The sequence below is a fragment of the Bubalus bubalis genome, chromosome 4 (assembly GCF_019923935.1).
Source record: "Bubalus bubalis isolate 160015118507 breed Murrah chromosome 4, NDDB_SH_1, whole genome shotgun sequence".
Classification (NCBI taxonomy): domain Eukaryota; kingdom Metazoa; phylum Chordata; class Mammalia; order Artiodactyla; family Bovidae; genus Bubalus; species Bubalus bubalis.
Genome location: NC_059160.1, coordinates 34,201,993 through 34,219,958, shown reverse-complemented (window position 1 = coordinate 34,219,958; position 17,966 = coordinate 34,201,993). Strand labels below are relative to the sequence as shown.

Sequence of the window (17,966 nt, the reverse complement as noted above, 5' to 3'; positions counted from 1 at the left end):
TTCATATAGTCAAAGCTATGGTTTTTCCAGTAGTCATGTACAGATGTGAGAGCCGGACCATAAAGAAGGCTGAGCATCAAAGAATTGATGCTTTTGAACCATGGTGCTGGGGAGGATTCTTGAGAGTCCCTTGGACTGCAAGGAGATCAAACTAGTCAGTCCTAAAGGAAATCAACCCCGGATAGTCATTGAAAGGACTGATGCTGAAGCTGAAGCTCCAATACTTTGGCTACCAGATGCAAAGAGCTGAATCATTGGAGAAGTCCCTAATGCTGGGAATGATTGAGGGCAGGAGGAGAAGGGTCAGACAGAGGATGAGATGTTTGGATGGCATCACTGACTCGATGGACATGAGTCTGGGTGAACTCCAGGAGTTGGTGATGGACAGGGAGGCCTGGCGTGCTGTGATTCATGGGGTCACAAAGAGTCGGACACCACTGAGCGACTGAACTGAACTGAATTTACAGATATATGTTGAAGAGTAAAAGTAGTGAAGGACAAGGAAACCTGGTGTGCTGCTGTCCATGGGATGGTAACGAGTCAAACATGACATAGTGAGTAAATAATAACAATAACATGTAAAGCTCTTAGCACAGTGTCTCTTTTTTCAGTTCAGTCGCTCAGTACACAGAACTATACAAAAAAGATCTTCATGATCCAGATAATCACGATGGTGTGATCACTCATCTAGAGCCGGACATCCTGGAATGCGAAGTCAAGTGGGCCTTAGGAAGCATCACTATGAACAAAGCTAGTGGAGGTGATAGAATTCCAATTGAGCTATTTCAAACCCTAAAAGATGATGTGGTGAAAGTGCTGCACTCAATATGCCAGCAAATCTGGAAAACTCAGCAGTGGCCACAGGACTGGAAAAGGTCAATTTTCATTCCAATCCCTAAGAAAGGCAATGCCAAAGAATGTTTAAACTATCACACAGTTGCACTCACCTCATATGCTAGTAAAATAATACTCAAAATTCTTCAAGCCAGGCTTCAACAGTATGTGAACCATGAACTTCCAGATGTTTAAGCTAGATTTAGAAAAGGCAGAGGAAGCAGAGATCAAATTGCCAACATCCGCTGGATCATTGAAAAAGAGAGAGAGTTCCAGAAAAACATCTATTTCTGCTTTATTGATTATGCCAAAGCATTAGACTGTGTGGAACACAACAAACTGTGGAAAATTCTGAAAGAGATGGGAATACCAGACCACCTGACCTGCTTCCTGAGAAATCTGTATGCAGGTCAAGAAGCAACAGTTAGAACTGGACATGGAACAACAGACTGGTTCCAGATTGGGAAGAGAGTACCTCAAGGCTGTATATTGTCTGTTCATAGGAACTACTACAAATGATCAGTGTTTGATTATGAGTACTATGAATCATCCAAGTCTTCTTGTAAGTTCTTGTTTCTTGCTCCTTATACTATCAGTTCTCCTAAGGTGAACTCTCCTATCAATCTATGATAGGAGAATAATCCTATCACGGTAGGAGAACTATCAATCTCCTACCATGATTGGCAAATCAGTTAACATTGTTTGTGATTACATTCATGAATTAGAAAGGTTAATAAGATAGCATGAGAACTTCGCATCTACCTGTGGTGGAAATATTAGAGAAGGGTGGAACTCTGGGAATTGTGTAGGCCACACTTTAATGTGATGAATAAAGTATCCCAAAAGATCCAGAACACGCAGCTAGCAGATAGAGATGGAGGTAAAGCCTCCAGATTCTAACTGTAGTTGCCAGTGCAGTGCCAGCGACAGCACAGTGCTGCTACCAAGTGCTGTGGAGTTGGGCTTCCCAGGGGCTCAGCGGTAAAGAGTCCACCTGCAGTGCAGGAGCTGCAGGAGACTTGAGTTTGATCCCTGGGTCCAAAAGATCCCCTGGAGTAGGATATGGCAACCCACTCCAGTATTCTTGCCTGAAGAATCCCATGGACAGAGGAGCCTGGCGATCTACAGTCCACAAAGAGTCAAACACGACTGAAGTGACTTAGTATGCATGTACCTATGGAGTTATTCGGAGGAGGCAATGGCACCCCACCCAGTACTCTTGCCTGGAAAATCCCATGGGCGGAGGAGCCTGGTAGGCTCCTTATCGGTCCGTCCATGGGGTCGCTAAGAGTTGGACCCGACTGAGTGACTTCACTTTCACTTTTCCCTTTCATGCATTGGAGAAGGAAATGGCAACCCACTCTAGTGTTCTTGCCTGGAGAATCCCAGAGATGGGCTTCTATGGGATCGCACAGAGTCAGACACGACTGAAGTGACTTAGTAGTAGTAGTATGGAGTTATTAAATGGAACATGTGAGGGTTCTTGAAATTTGTAGAAGGAACCACAAAGAAAACATATTTTAAGGGTTTAAATGATGGAAATTACCCTAATATTTCAGATTTATAGCAATTTAAGATTTTAGATCATGTGTCTTTTTGGCAGAGTTCTCAAGAGGATACTAGGAAAGATGCTTGGGGCTGGCAGGGGAGTTTAAGTGGTCATCTTTCTTACCAATCCTTAAAAAAGGGATGTTCTTGGTTGCTTTGTTTGTTGAGTGAGCTAACATGTAACTTTCAACAGTATGTGAATAAGTGGATTTGCTTCGAGAAGGTATAAAGAAAAAAAAGATTTTTATGGCAATTTGAGTAATTTAAATAAGGAAATGGGCTTCCCTGGTGGCTCAGATAGTAGAGAATCTACCTGCAATGCAGGAGACCCCAGTTGGATCCCTGGGTTGGGAAAAATCCCCTGGAGAAGGGAATGGCAACCCACTCCAGTGTTCTTGCCTAAAGATTTCCATGGACAGAGGAGCCGAGAGATCTACAGTACATGGGGTAGCAAAGAGTCGGACGTGACTAAGCAACTGACACACAAATAGGAAAATGATATATGATATTGTAATAATTTTGGGACACATCTAATTGGGTCAAAATTTATCATTTCTACTCTAATATACAAAGAAAATGGAGCTGTTCTCATAATGTATTCTTGCTCCTGAGTCCCAACCCTACTGTGCAGATTGAAAGGTAATAAAAAGCCAACTTGAAATAGCATAAAATAACTCAGTGTCTTTACTATCAAATCATCTGTTTGTTAATTTGTGTCTTTGTTTCCCTGTCCAGGCCCAGGAGCGGGGTAGGGTGAGAGGGGCACCATGGATATAAAATATAAGGCCACAGTCCTCTCAGATGGAAACCCTGTACTAACATGACCCCAAGAAGCATGACTGCTCACATCTGTGCCTTCCGCTGCCACCCCACTCCAGCCCCACTAAAAAAAAACCAACAACAAATCCTTGGGGAATTTGTGTATCATTGCAGCTGGTACGGGAGTGTGGAGCATCGCATGGTCACATGTATGCATGCTGGCCCTGGCATTGTCCCCTGTATCCTTCTTGGCATCTTCCCTCGGCCATTGTGGGCCTCTGTCCTTGCTGATGCAATTAGCCCCACCTGGATATGAGCTGCAGCAGCTGCTGCGGGCCTCCCGTGGCCTTCAACTTGAGGTTCCTCTTCCTTTCCCCTTCCTCCTCTGTGTTGTGCGTGTGCCTGTGTGTGTGTTGGGACTGGGGAAGATGGACCACAGCACAGACATTTTGAGGCTCCTTGCTCCTGCAGCCTCTGTTTTTCCATTTCTTCCTCACCAGGTTCGATGGCTGTAAGACTTACAAGAGGGATTTCCTGAGAGGCTTGTGTCCACTCCTTTCCCCTCCCCAGCAAGTAATGTCCTTGAAAGAGGACCGACAGCCCATAGACCCTTGGGTGCCTTTTGTCCAGCTGATATTCTCCAGCCCCACCTCCTTATAGGTTAGTTACCATGATACAGGAGAGCCTGGGCCCCCTCTGAGCTCTATCTCTCTCCTTGCTCATGATGTCTCTTCTCTCCCTCTCTAGATGCACGAGAGTTCCCATATTGTCTCTCTTTCCTTAGCATCTACATTTTGCTTTTACATTTTCACTGGAAATGTTTTGAAAATCTTGAAGCTGCTTTTCACTTTCAAATTTTCTCATTCAAGATTGTGGTCTCACTAAGTAAGCTGATTGCTGCTAAGTCACTTCAGTCGTGTCCAACTCTGTGCGACCCCATAGACGGCAGCCACCAGACTCCCCTGTCCCTAGGATTCTCCAGGCAAGAATGCTGAAGTGGGTTGCCATTTCCTTCTCCAATGCATGAAAGTGAAAAGTGAAAGTGAAGTCACTCAGTCGTGTCCGACTCTTTGCAACCCCACGGATTGCAGCCCACCAGGCTCCTCCGCCCATGGGATTTTCCAGGCAAGAGTACTGGAGTAGGGTGCCATTGCCTTCTCCAAGTAAGCTAATTAACAGCCCCTATATTCTAACTAGTATCTGATCTCCCAGGTTGCATCCTGGAGGGTCACCTCTGGGGTGAGTGCCCAGGAGCTCATAACTGAGGTAGAGGGTTCGAGAGAAAGGAGTTGTTATCACACAGCCGACCTAAGATACGTGGGTAGCACAGGTTAGTCCTCACTTCCAAGCCTGGTTCCTGCTCTCAATTTAGAACATTCTCCCTTCATGGGGTATATATTCTGTAGATTCTGCTACACAGAAGGGATTAGGTCTACTGTGAGCTTCTCCCAAGAGGACCTAACCATTCATAATCTCTGAGTGAGTGCTCAGATGCTCAGTCATGTCCAACTCTTTGCAACCCCATGGACTGTAGCCTGCCAGGCTGTCCATGGGATTTTCCAGGCAAGAATACTGGAGTGGGTAGCCATACCCTCCTCTAAGGGATCTTCCCAACCCAGGAATTGAACCTAGGTCTCCTGCATTGCGGGCAGATTCTTTACTGTCTGAGCCACCAGAGAAACCCTAAAATATTTAATGTATTCGTGAAATAATACCTTTATCCTGAAGACAATTGAAATTGTTCATTTTCAGTAAAAGTACAAGATAAGATTTGTGTTTTATGAAAAATAATGTGTCAGCGTTATAGTAAATGAATAAAAAGGGAGTGAGACAGGGAGCAATTGTAGTAGCATGTTTTACGAAGACTCTGAGAGTCTTTTTAAGTGACCCCCAATCTCACTTCAGATACTTAGAGATTCTGTGTCTTCTGCACTGAACATATGTTGGTTTCCCACATAAGCCTCAAGAAGGTACAGTCACTGCCTACTCCTACCCTTAAAATGGCCCAAGAAAATTTGGAGATAATTCACAGCATATTTAAGAGTTACCTTCTCAACACCTTCCATATAGGAGATAGAGAGTTGAGTTTTCCAAATGATCTATTGAAAAGACAATGTCTACATTTTTGTCTTAGTCCATATGGGGTGCTATAACAAAAATATCATAAACTGGGTGGCTTAACACAACAGAAATTTATTTCTCACACTCTGGAGGTTGGGAAGCCCATGATTACGGCGCCAGCACAGATAGTTTCTGGTGAGAGCCTGCTTCCTAAGTGTTTCCTTTTCACTGTGCCCTCATCTGGTGGAAGGAGACAGATGGGGAGCTCTTCGGGGTATCTTCCATAAGATTACTAACCCCATTCATGACGGTTCTACTCTCATGAACTCAGCACCTCTCCGAAGCCCTACTTCCTAATACTGTTACATTGAATATTAGATTTCACCATATGAATTTTGGGAAGGACACAAATATTCAGTCTGTAGCATATGACATAGTACCTTTTTTTGGGTTTCTTATTCAGAGTGTGTCTATGATTTTTCAGTATTGGTAATGATAACTGGGATTTATATGGTTAACAAAACCTAGCACATAACTGATACTGTTTTCAGAGTAAACGACTGAAGAGCAGTCAATAGAATACATACAGAATCCACAGTTCCTGCGGCAGAAACGCAGGACTCTCTAGTTGCAGCAAGCGGTCTTCTCTAGTTGTGGTATGCATGGGCTTCGTTGCCCCATAGTATGTGGGATCCTCATTCCCTGAAAAGGAATCAAACCCATGTCCCCTGCACTGGAAGGTGGATTTGTAACCACTGGGCTACCAGGGAAGTCCCTCTAGACCAAGATTTAAAAGATTTGTGTGACTAGGTTAGACCCATGCAGATAATCTCCCTGTTTTACAGTCAACTGTGTTATATAACACAACCTGTTTGTGGTAATAAAACCCATCATATTCACAATTCTGGATATTGTGCCAAGAAATGTGTTCACAAGTTGAGGGGAATTTGGGGACCATTTAAAAATTCTGCCTACCAAACTGATATTTGAAAAACAAAAAGGTTATAAATAGCCTCTTGAGTACTGTGTTTAGGAGATGCAAAAGGAACATGTGATTTAATTAATATTTTGTTTAAAAACCAGTGTACCTCTTAACTTTCTAATATCTGAACTTAACAGAGCTACTATTACTGATCTTTAGAAATTTTACTGGTATGGGACTCATTTATTTCTAAATAGTATTGCTGTTTATGTAACTAAAACAAACAGAATATTTCTCTGTCTATTACTGGAGTAGGATTTTATTGTTTATACATGGAAAAATAAACCAACATACAATCTATACATAAACTCCATCAATTTAAAGTGATTTTCACTGTTAAATGGGGGTTTTGTTAAGTTTACTTGAGTAATAAAATAAGATATCTTTCAAAGCTTTGGGGCTTTCTAGATCTAAAGAAAGAAAATGTGAGAGTTTAACCAACCGTACATTTAGTCAGCTACAGAGTTCCAAGGAGTCCTCCACACAGGACCACCCTCATTTTTGACACCAAATGCACGTTTGAGGATTTTCCAAAACCACACTCAGGTTTGAAAACTCTCTGGAAGTACTCACAGAACTCAGTGAAAGCTGTTATAGTCATGGTTACAGCTTATTACAGGGAAAAGATACAGCCAAGGAAAAGCAGTATATAAATGCTGAATCTGAGGCTAGGAGACCCAACCACAGAGCTTTCGTTGTCCTGCCCTCTGGAGGCAGGATGTATTACTCTCACAGCATTGACATGTGACAGTATGCATGGAGCATTGCCAAGTACAGAAACTCATTGAGCCTTTGGTGTCCAGAGTTTTTACTGGGATTTGATCACATACCTCTCGTGGGGCTGATAGTCCATGGACATCAGTGCTGGGCTAATACCTTCAGTGTCCAAGTAGTTTTGGAGGCAAAATTGATACCACATGACCCACGACTCCCATCATAGAATCACACTATTAGACTATTTTGTGCTTAGTCGCTCAGTTGTGTCTCACTCTTCGCGACCCCATGGACTAAAGCTCGCCAGGCTTCTCTGTGCATGGAATTTTCCAGGTAAGAATACTAGAGTGGGTTGTCATTTCTTCTTCCAGGGCATCTTCCCAACTCAGAAATCAAACCTGTGTCTCTTGGGTCTCCTGCATGGGCAGGCAGGTTCTTTACCACTAGCGCCACCTGAGAGGCCCCATGGCTAAATCCCTCAGGCAAACAAAGACATTCCTGTCCTACATGACATTTTCAGGCCCTAGAGATCACTTCCCTAATAGCCAAAGGCAAAGGCCCTCTCTGTGGGTGAAGTTAGCTGTTCATAAGGGCTGGGGTGGGTCGGGGTGGTGGGGAGGAGGAAAGAATACAAAAGGTACTTTATAGTTACTTCTTGAGGGCTCACTCTGTGTCAGGCAGTGTGTATGCATTGTTTCTTTTGATTCTTTGAATCTCATTAAAAAGTCACTAGCGTCTTTGTTTTAAAGGCAAACTGGTATTTAGAAAGATTAGTGCCTTATCTAAAACCTTGTAAACAGTCAATGGTGGAAACAAGATTTGAACAGGTGTCATTGCAGTTCAGTCACTCAGTCCTGTCCAACTCTTTGTGACGCCATGGACTGCAGCACACCAGGCCTCCCTGTCCATCACCAACTTCCAGAGTTTACTCAAACTGATGTCCATTGAGTCAGTGATGCCATTCAACCATCTCAACCTCTTTCCTCCCCTCTCCTCTCACATTCAGTCTTTCCTAGTATCAGGGTCTCTTCACATGAGTCAGCTCTTCGCATCAGGTGGCCATAGTATTGGAGTCTCAGCTTCAACATCAGTCCTTCCAATGAATATTCAGGAATGGTTTCCTTTAGGATTGATTGGTTGGATCTCCTTGCAGTCCAAGGGACTCTCAAGAGTCTTCTCCAACACCATAGTTTATTGATTCTTCCATGGTCAGCTTTCTTTATAATCCAACTCTCACATCCATACATGACCACTGGAAAAACCATAGCCTTGACTAGATGCACCTTTGTTGGCAAAATAACGTCTCTGCTTTTTGTTTTGGTTGGTCATAATTTTTCTCCCAAGGGGTAAGCGTCTTTTAATTTCATGGCTGCAATTACCATCTGCAGTGATTTTGGAGCCCCCCAAAATAAAGTCTGACACTGTTCCCACTATTTCTCCATCTATTTGTCATGAAGTGATGGGATGGGATGCCATGATCTTAGTTTTCAGAATGTTGAGCTTTAAGCCAACTTTTTCACTCTCCTCTTTCATTTTCATCAAAGGGCTCTTTAGTTCTTCTTCACTTTCTTCCATAAGGGTGGTGTCATCTGTATATCTGAGGTTATTGATATTTCTCCTAGCAATCTTGATTCCATCTTGTGTTTCTTCCAGCCCAGCGTTTCTCATGATGTACTCTGCATATAAGTTAAATAAACAGGGTGACAATATACAACCTTGACGTACTCCTTTTCCTCTTTGGAACCAGTCTGTTGTTCCATGTCCAGTTCTAACTGTTGCTTCCTGACCTGCATACAGATTTCTCAAGAGGCAGGTCAGGTGGTCTGGTATTCCCATCTCTTTCAGAATCTTCCAGTTTATTGTGATCCACACAGTCAAAGGCTTTGGCATACTCAATAAAGCAGAAGTAGACGTTTTTCTGGAACTCTCTTGCTTTTTCAATGATCCAGCGGATGTTGGCAATTTGATCTCGGGCTTCTCTGCCTTTTCTAAATCCATCTTGAACATCTGGAAGTTCACAGTTCACATACTGCTGAAGCCTGGCTGGGAGAATTTTGAGCATTACTTTACTAGCATATGAGATGAGTGCAATTGTGCGGTAGTTTGAGCATTCTTTGGCATTGCCTTTCTTAGGGATTGGAATGAAAACTGACCTTTTCCAGTCCTGTGGCCACTGCTGAGTTTTCCAAATTTGCTGGCATATTGAGCACAGCACTTTCACAGCATCATCTTTTAGGATTTGAAATAGCTCAACTGGAATTCCATCACCTCCACTAGCTTTGTTTGTAGTGGTGCTTCCTAAGGCCCACTTGACTTCACATTCCAGGGCATCTGACTCGAGGTGAGGGATCACACCATCATGATTTTTTGGGTCATGAAGATCTTTTTTTGTATAGTTCTTCTGTGTATTCTTGCCACCTCTTCTTACTATCTTCTGCCTCCATTAAGTCCATACCATTCTGTCCTTTATTGAGCCCATCTTTGCATGAAATGTTCCCTTGGTATCTCTGATTTTCTTGAAGAGATCTCTAGTCTTTCCCATTCTATTGTTTTCCTCTATTTCTTTGCACTGATCACTGAGGAAGGCTTTCTTATCTCTCCTTGCTATTCTTTGAACTAGCATCTGCATTCAAATGGGTATATCTTTCCTTTTCTCCTTTGCTTTTTGCTTCTTTTCTTTTCACAGCTATTTGTAAGGCCTCCTTAGACAGCTATTTTGCTTTTTTGCATTTCTTTTTCTTGGGGATGGTCTTAATCCCTGTCTCCTGTACAATGTCACAAACCTCCATCCATAGTTCTTGGCACTCTGTCTATTAGATCTAGGCCCTTAAATCTATTTCTCACTTCCACTGTATAATCGTTAGGGATTTGATTTAGGTCATAATTGAATAGTGTAGTGGTTTTCCCTACTTTCTTCAATTTAGGTCTGAATTTGGCAATAAGGAGTTCATGATCCGAGCCACAGTCAGCTCCTGGTCTTGTTTTTGCTGACTGTATAGAGCTTTTCCGTCTTTGGCTGGAAAGAATATAATCAATCTGATTTCAGTGTTGACCATCTGGTGATGTCCATGTGTAGAGTCTTCTCTTGTGTTGTTGGAACATGTGTCAGCATAAGTCTGATGTACATGATCTCAAACACTGGGTTGTATGGCCTCGACCGAAACCAGAGACAATAAGAATATGTAATGGAATAAGCATTTAGAAGGAGCCTCCCTGGTGACTCATGGTAAAAAATCCACCTGCCAATGCAGGAGTCACAGGAGACTCCGGTTCAATCCCTGGGTTGAGAATCCCCTGGAGGAGGAAATGGCAAGACACTCCAGTATTTTTGCCTGGGAGATCCCAGAACAGAGGAGACTGGCAAGCTATAGTCTGTGGGGTCAAAAAGAGTTGGCTGAGACTTAGCAACTAAACAACAACAACAAAGCATTTAGAAGCAATTATTTTTGAGAACTGAGTTTTCAGGATAAAGTTATCATTCAAACGTATATGAATATATGCATGCATAATTTCCCTGGTGGCTCAAACAGTAAAGGATCTGCCTGTAATGCAGGAGACCTGGGTTTGATTCCTGGGTTGGGAAGATCCCCTGGAGAAGGGAACAGCTTACCTGCTCCACTATTCTTGCCTGGAAAATTCCATGGACAGAGGAGCAGGGCAGGCTACAGTCCATGGGGTTGCAACAAGTCAGACAGGGCTGAGCGACTTTCACTTTCACTTTCACTTTTTCAGTCACTCCATCATGTCTGACTCTTTGTAGCCCCATGGACCATAGCTCATCAGGCTTCTCTGTCCATAGGATTTTACAGGCTAGAATATTGGCCTGGGTTGCCATTTCCTCCTCCAGGGGATCTTCCTGACCAAGGGATCTAACCTGAGTCTCCTGCTTCTGCCTAGCTGGCAGGCAGATTCTTTAACCACTGAGGCACCCTGGAAGCCGTAAGAATATATGTTGTTGTTCAGTCACCAAGTTGTGTCCAACTCTTTGTGACCCCATGGACTTAGAGCATGTCAGGCTTCTGTGTTCCTCACCATCTCCTGGAGTTTGCCCAAGTTTATGTCCATTCAATCATCTCGTCCTCTGATACCCTCTTCTCCTTCTGTCCTCAATCTTTCCCAATCTCAGAGTCTTTTCCAGTGAGTCAGCTCTTCACATCAGGTGGCTAAAGTATTGGAACTTCAGCTTCAGTATCAGTCCTTCCAGTGAGTATTCAGGACTGATTTCCTTTGGGATTGACTGGGTTGATCTATTTGCAGTCCATGGGACTCTCAAGAATCTTCTCTAGCACCACAGTTCAAAAGCATCAATTCTTTGGCACTTAGCCTTCTTTATAGTCCAGCTCTCATAGATATATACATTCATACGTACATACATATATATGTATATATATGAAGTATGAATGCTCATTCATACTGCTACTTTAATAATATATACTGCTCATATACTCATAATGTTCTCATATATTGACATTTTAATACTATAGGATATAGAGGAAAAGGTTAGGTAGATAGATTGGTTGCTTTATTGAATTCATACCATCCAAGTGGATTCTAGTCACCACTGTATCATTAAATTCATTCAAACACATTTACGGGTATACATTGTATCTCAGGTGCTGTGCTGGCCACCTGTGACCCAAAGATGATGATAAGGATGTTCCTGCCAACAAGGAGCTAGCGGTCCACAGGGGTAGGTAAACTGCTTGTTTTTTCTTATTTTGATTATTATCTGTTTTTAAAGCAGAATACAGAGCACTCAGTATGTAAGAAATATGTCGCATAGAAATTTTGCAAGCATTTGAAACTTTTTTTGGAGTGGATGGGCTAATGCTAAAGAAAGTTGCAATTTGGAGATTATTGTTCACGTAGCCAAATCAAATAATTAAGGTTCACTCTTTGGTAGATTCTATAATAATAGGATAGATTAAAAAGAAGCAAATGATTCTAGAAAAAACCAAAGCACTGAGATTTGTGTGTGTTACCTACTCATGGTAGTAAATGATGACAAATGAATCACGAGTAGTAACGAGGTACATTGCCTTTTTGCACTTAGAACCTTGACTACTCTGTTTTTCTATTGGTTACTTTAGTGCTAATTGTTATCTTTCATCTTCTCCTTCATTGATTTCTCCAATTGAACAAAGTGTATATTGGGATTAAAAATAGGACTCCTTATTAGTTAACATTGATGTTTGGCAAATATACATTTTTTTAAAGTAATTTTATTTGTTATAGTTTTAGTAGTCTATGCTTACAATAAGCCATGAAGTTTGCTGGGAGTAGTCCTGAAAAACTAAATACAGTAATTAGTAATTAGTACTAAATCTAAATAAGAAATATTATATTCTAATGATACTTTATATATTTCATAAGGTTACTGCAGAGGAATGGCATTAGAAAATAAAATAATAAATTTAAGCGAACTTGATGCCCAGTAGTTCATATTGATGCCTCACAACCCTAACAACAATATATTTGGGCATATTTAATAAATATATTAATATTCTATTTAGATTAAATATTGTAACTGCTGAGAGTGCATTTGTGATCATCTAAAAATGTAAGCAAACCAGGAAAGAACATGTCCTTTTTCTTAGCAATATCATTTTAATTTTTAAAAGCATTTAATTTCATAAACCATATCTATCATCTTTAGATAGATAAATGTTGTGGCAATTTTTTGAATGAACCTCTTGGTTCCCTAAAGAAATTATGGATACACTATAAATTTATAAATGAAAGGCCATTTATCAGAGTTATAAATATGAGTGGTTCCTGTGCTGATGCCCATGCAAACTTTAAGTGGTTTAATATCTATCAGCTTTTGTGTATACTTAGTTTGGTGAAAGAATATAGATATTGTCACACTTGCATGGTGTCATAACATTGGCAAAGTAGTGAGAATGACGTGCAGTATTTTTTGAATAGCGTGGCATTTCCTTGAATTACTGCTGGCAAGAGAACATAAATCAACCTTAATAATGGATATTCCAAAGATGTTTATTAATCTATTCATTTAATCTAAAATACTCACTCTTGGCATTTATAGAGCCAGTTCAAAGGAAGTGGTAAGTGCTGCTAAACCCCAGCAGTTACTTTGAGGGGCTCCATAGTTATGTCAGCTAAGTTTGGTTGAAATGGAGATCAAAATGCATGAAAATCTTTTCCTCCTGATCTATGCTATAGATATTTGCTTAAATGTATTTTCTTGTATGTGTGTAATCAGAATTTTGATTTGTTCCATCATTGATGAAACTTACTACATGGCTCTCTACTTGAACCTTCGGTTTTTAAAATCTTGTTCCCCTTGTTCCCTCACTGTCTGTGTGTCTCTGTCTGTCTGTCTCTCTCAGTCTGTCTGTCTCTCTCTGTCTCTCTTTTTTTCCCTCTCCCTGTCTCTATCTCCTGAGAAGTAATCTTGCACTGTGCTAACTTTGACTGAAAAAGGACTGGAAAACTGACCGAATTCCTGTGTACCAAAATTAGAACTAGTATATGGCACGTATATGGTATATGACAATAGTTAGGTATATGACAATAGGTATATGACAGGTAGGATGAACAGAATGAAGAAGACAGAGCAGGGAATTTACCTTAGGTTGAAAAGGTCAGAAAAGGCCAGTAACATTTAAGTTGAAGAAATCAGCTATGCTAATATGTGGAGTAAGATGGTATGAATGTGCATGTGTGTGTGTTATTTATTCAAGTATAGAAAATCTATTTATAAATATGTTATCATACTTTCATAGTTAAAAAATCAATTATTGTATTTCCTAAAGAAATGAAAGAAAATATAGGCACAGAACTAACTTCTGGATTAAAATACTGTAAACAAGACTCATTTTTTCTCTATCTGAGCTCCCACTAGTGCAGCCCCAGCCTCTGGCTTCATTTGGTAGCAGGATGGTGGCAGCAGCATAGCTGCAGCTATAACATCCTCTCAGGCTTCAGATCAAACAGGAAAAAGAGAGACTTTTTCCCAGAAGACCTATCAAAATCTGTTTGTACTAATTCGCGTTGGTTAGATCACACAGTAATCCTGTGCATCTCTGTTGGGCTTCCCTGGTGGCTCAGGAGTAAAGAATCTGCTTGCAAATGGGGATCTTCCCAATCCGATCCCTGGATTGGGAAGATCCCCTGGAGAAGGAAATGACAACCACTCCAGTATTCTTGTTGGGAGAATCCCATGGACAGAGGAGCCTGCTGGGTTACAGTCCATGGGGTTACAGAGTCAGAAACGACTTAGCCTCTAAACAACATCATCATCTCTCTTGGAGGAGGAGATAGAGTCAGCTTCATCATTTTCCATGAATTAGCCATTAAGGTTGAATTACAGAGGAAAATGGGGTCCTGTTCACAGAAAGAGGGTGCATGGATGCTAGGTAGTCGAAAAGAATGATTGGCTGTAGGAGAAATCACAATGGTGTGTATATTTTACATATAATTCATATAATTACATGAAATTTTACATATAATTCCCAAAACCTATAGATTTAATAGCAATATATAGACTCCAGGTTAAGATATTCTGAAAGTGACATTGAATAAATACCTTTTAGAACCAAAGTGAAGTCGCTCAGTCATGTCCGCCTCTTAGTGACCCCATGGACTACAGCCCACCAGGCCCTCCGTCCATGGGATTTGCCAGGCAAGAGTACTGGAGTGGGGTGTCATTGCCTTCTCCGTTTAGAACCAAAGTACCCCCCAAAACCCAACATTGATATCCATAGCCATATAGGAAAATTTGTTGTTTCTGGCATTTCCTGAATAAAGGAACAAAATTTAATTTTGTGTATACTCAGTTCAGTTCAGTCACTCAGTTGTGTCTGACTCTTTGCAACCCCATGAATTGCAGCACGCCAGGCCTCCCTGTCCATCACCAACTCCTGGAGTTCACCCAACCTCATGTCCATTGAGTCGGTGATGCCATCCAGCCATCTCATCCTCTGTCGTCCCCTTCTCCTCCTGCCCCCAACCCCTCCCAGCATCAGAGTCTTTTCCAATGAGTCAACTCTTCACATGAGGTGGCCAAAGTACTGGAGTTTCAGCTTTAGCATCATTCCTTCCAAAGAACACCCAGGACTGATCTCCTTTAGAATGGACTGGTTGGATCTCCTTGCAGTCCAAGGGTCTCTCAAGAGTCTTCTCCAACACCACAGTTCAAAAGCATCAATTCTTCAGTGCTCAGCTTTCTTCACAGTCCAACTCTCACATCCATACATGACCACAGGAAAAACCATAGCCTTGACTAGACGGACCTTTGTCGGCAAAGTAATGTCGCTGCTTTTGAATATGCTATCTAGGTTGGTCATAACTTTCCTTCCAAGGAGTTAGCGTCTTTTAATTTCATGGCTGCAGTCACCATCTGCAGTGATTTTGGAGCCCAGAAAAATAAAGTCTGACACTGTTTCCACTGTTTCCCCATCTATTTCCCATGAAGTGATGGGACCAGATGCCATGATCTTCATTTTCTGAATGTTGAGCTTTAAGCCAACTTTTTCACTCTCCTCTTTCACTTTCATCAAGAGGCTTTTTAGTTCCTCTTCACTTTCTGCCATAAGTGTGGTGTCATCTGCATATCTGAGGTTATTGATATTTCTCCCAGCAATCTTGATTCCATCTTGTGCTTCTTCCAGCCCAGCATTTCTCATCCTTAGCTAATCGTTTAAATGATGTTTTCAAGTTAAAAATGGAAAAGAGGTTATATTTTCTTATTAGCTAAAGTGGGAATGTAGTAGATCAGCCTGAAGCTATTTCTTTAGCTCTTATTTTGTATAAGGAGAAGAGGAAAAGTCGTTTACTCAAGTTAAGAACTTCCTACTGGCAGTGTTAGGTTTCCATTAGAGAAAAAAGAACATTTTCAATGTTGAATCAACAATTTTTATTGTTTTAGGCGTCTTTGTTTATATGTTTCCTAAATCCTTTCAGTACAGTCAGTTCAGTTGAAAAATGTTAACCAGGTCTATGAAAGTAATTTGTAAAGGAAATTTTTTTTGATAATTGACCCCAAATCCTTTTCAGTTTCCGATTTCTTTTCTTTCTAGTCATATTTTTTAGAACATCTTGGTCAAGTGTCAGTTATTTCCTTAAAATTTATTTTATTAGAAAAATCTAGAGAGAACTGGCGGAAAATATAGGTAGGTCAATCATAGGACACACTAGTCCTTTAAAAATGCTTACATAATCATTGTCTACTTTTCATTAATATTGGGAAGAAAACAACTTGTTAGAATGCAGAGAACTACAGTGGCAGCCACCCAGATGGGAGACATAATTATGCTTTATTTTTACATAGTTTTCTCAGTGTATTGACAAGAAGAAGGGGTTAGCCTGGGATTTTAAAATTGCTTCACTGAGCACAGGAGTTTTTCTTCTCAAGTGAATCAAAAATAGGAAAGAATTCCGAGATCACCAGATAATTTTAGAGAATAAACATGTTAACTGAAGAAAAGTTCTCTGTCTTCCCTTTTGTCTCTTTACACAAGCAAAACCCTCTGAAGTTTGAACACCCTTCCTCATGAATGGATAAGCTTTTTAACTGAAATCTGCTTATGACTGAAGTGAGTTGTCACTGCTCCTTGTTAAGTTTAATACTCTCAGTTGTGAAGAAATGCATTATATTTTCCCCTACCAATTAATACTAGTGAAATACAGCTGTTTGGGAGGGTGCCCAGTTTTCAGAATCTTTCTACAAAGGCCATAGTGTATCTGCCTTTCCAGATTAGCATGTTATTTTTAAAACCCTTCTCCTGGAAACCTCAGTTTACCATCAGTTCTTATTTCAATTCAGAAGCTTGTAGATCAGTTACCACTCTCTCTCTCTCTCTGTATGGTTTTTGTTTTGCTTTGCTTTCTAGATTATAACCTATCTACACAGTGTCAATTATCTGTGAACAGGAAACAGCAGGTAGTTCATTCAGTGAAAACTAGTTTATAGATTTTCTGGCTATACATTTGTCTCTGTTTTTCAGATTCAGTTTTCATTTTAATTATAGGGAAATTAGTCATTAATAGATTTGGAGAAATGAAATTTTTTTTCTAAAGGAATTAACATTTTTACATTTAATAAAAGTGTTACTTTTCCATTTTGGCTAAAACAAATCAATGGTTATTTTTAAGGTTGTGAGTTAAGGCAGGAAGAAAATATAACTCCTGTAATCCTTTCAAAAGACGGAAGATAGAGAAGCAAATTTCTGCAAGAGAAATTCAAATTGTGTTTTTCTTATATAATGTCCAATTCAGTTGTGTAGGTATAAAGTTTCAGGTAAGATTAAATACTTTTACAGATGTGAACAGTCAAAACATTCCATATTATTTATTTGAAGGGCTTTTTAGAGAGAAGGAATGGGTTTTAATTCAAGACCCTAAAGTATAGATATCTGTAGACTGCTTGTCTGAAGGGGATAAGCTAGGGAGTGAACAGAGGGAGAAAAATCTGCATACGTATTTGCTTTTCACTTTGGTACTCTTGATTGCTTTCATCACTGATAGGAATTTTTCTCCAACTAGGAGTGAAAGAGACAAAGCAGGTAATCTACATGCTCTGTCTCAAGTTTTCTCAAAATGCCTGTAGATGAAAACATGTAAGACAACTGGTCAAATAGGGCCTGAAGTGTTCTCTGTTTATTTGTTGTAATTCCATTCTTTACTGAGAAGGAAATAAAAGAAAGCTTGAGGTTGATGACAGACTTGGTTTCTTGCCACGTTTCTAGCTCAGTTCGTAGATGGCTCTCTACTTCAGAGAAGGTTAATATTTTCCAGAGATGTTCCATAGGTGTTCTAAATCATACTACAGACACCTGCTCCTTTATATGGATATGTTATCTGCCTAAGATGAATCAGAGTTGGTTGGGTTTTTTTTTCTTTCTTTCTTTCTTTTTTTTTTTTAGTGTGCTTCCTTTCAAAAACCTCATTAATCTCAGTGTGCAGAATTTAGGGGGAAAGTCATGTTTTGCTAGTTGACACTGTTTAATGTAAATGATTTATGATTGTTCCTTATGTATACACAATAGGCACTTTATAAATTGGATTGTTCTAGGAGTAACACGATACATAAATGTTATTGCTA

At 40.5% G+C, this 17,966-nt stretch overlaps 1 protein-coding gene across 14 annotated transcripts in view; it reads left to right on the top strand.

The window, feature by feature from the left end:
* The window catches only part of SOX5 (SRY-box transcription factor 5), a 1,156,954-nt gene that overhangs the window by 199,638 nt on the left and 939,350 nt on the right, over positions 1-17,966 (top strand). For 10 of the 14 annotated variants that reach the window (XM_045165607.1, XM_045165602.1, XM_045165609.1 and 7 more), the window contains one exon: positions 11,512-11,588. The exons of the other annotated variants lie outside the window; for them this stretch is intronic. The gene's annotated coding sequence lies outside the window, so the exon portion shown is untranslated. The remainder of the gene's footprint in view (positions 1-11,511; positions 11,589-17,966) is intronic. 14 annotated transcript variants of the gene reach the window in all.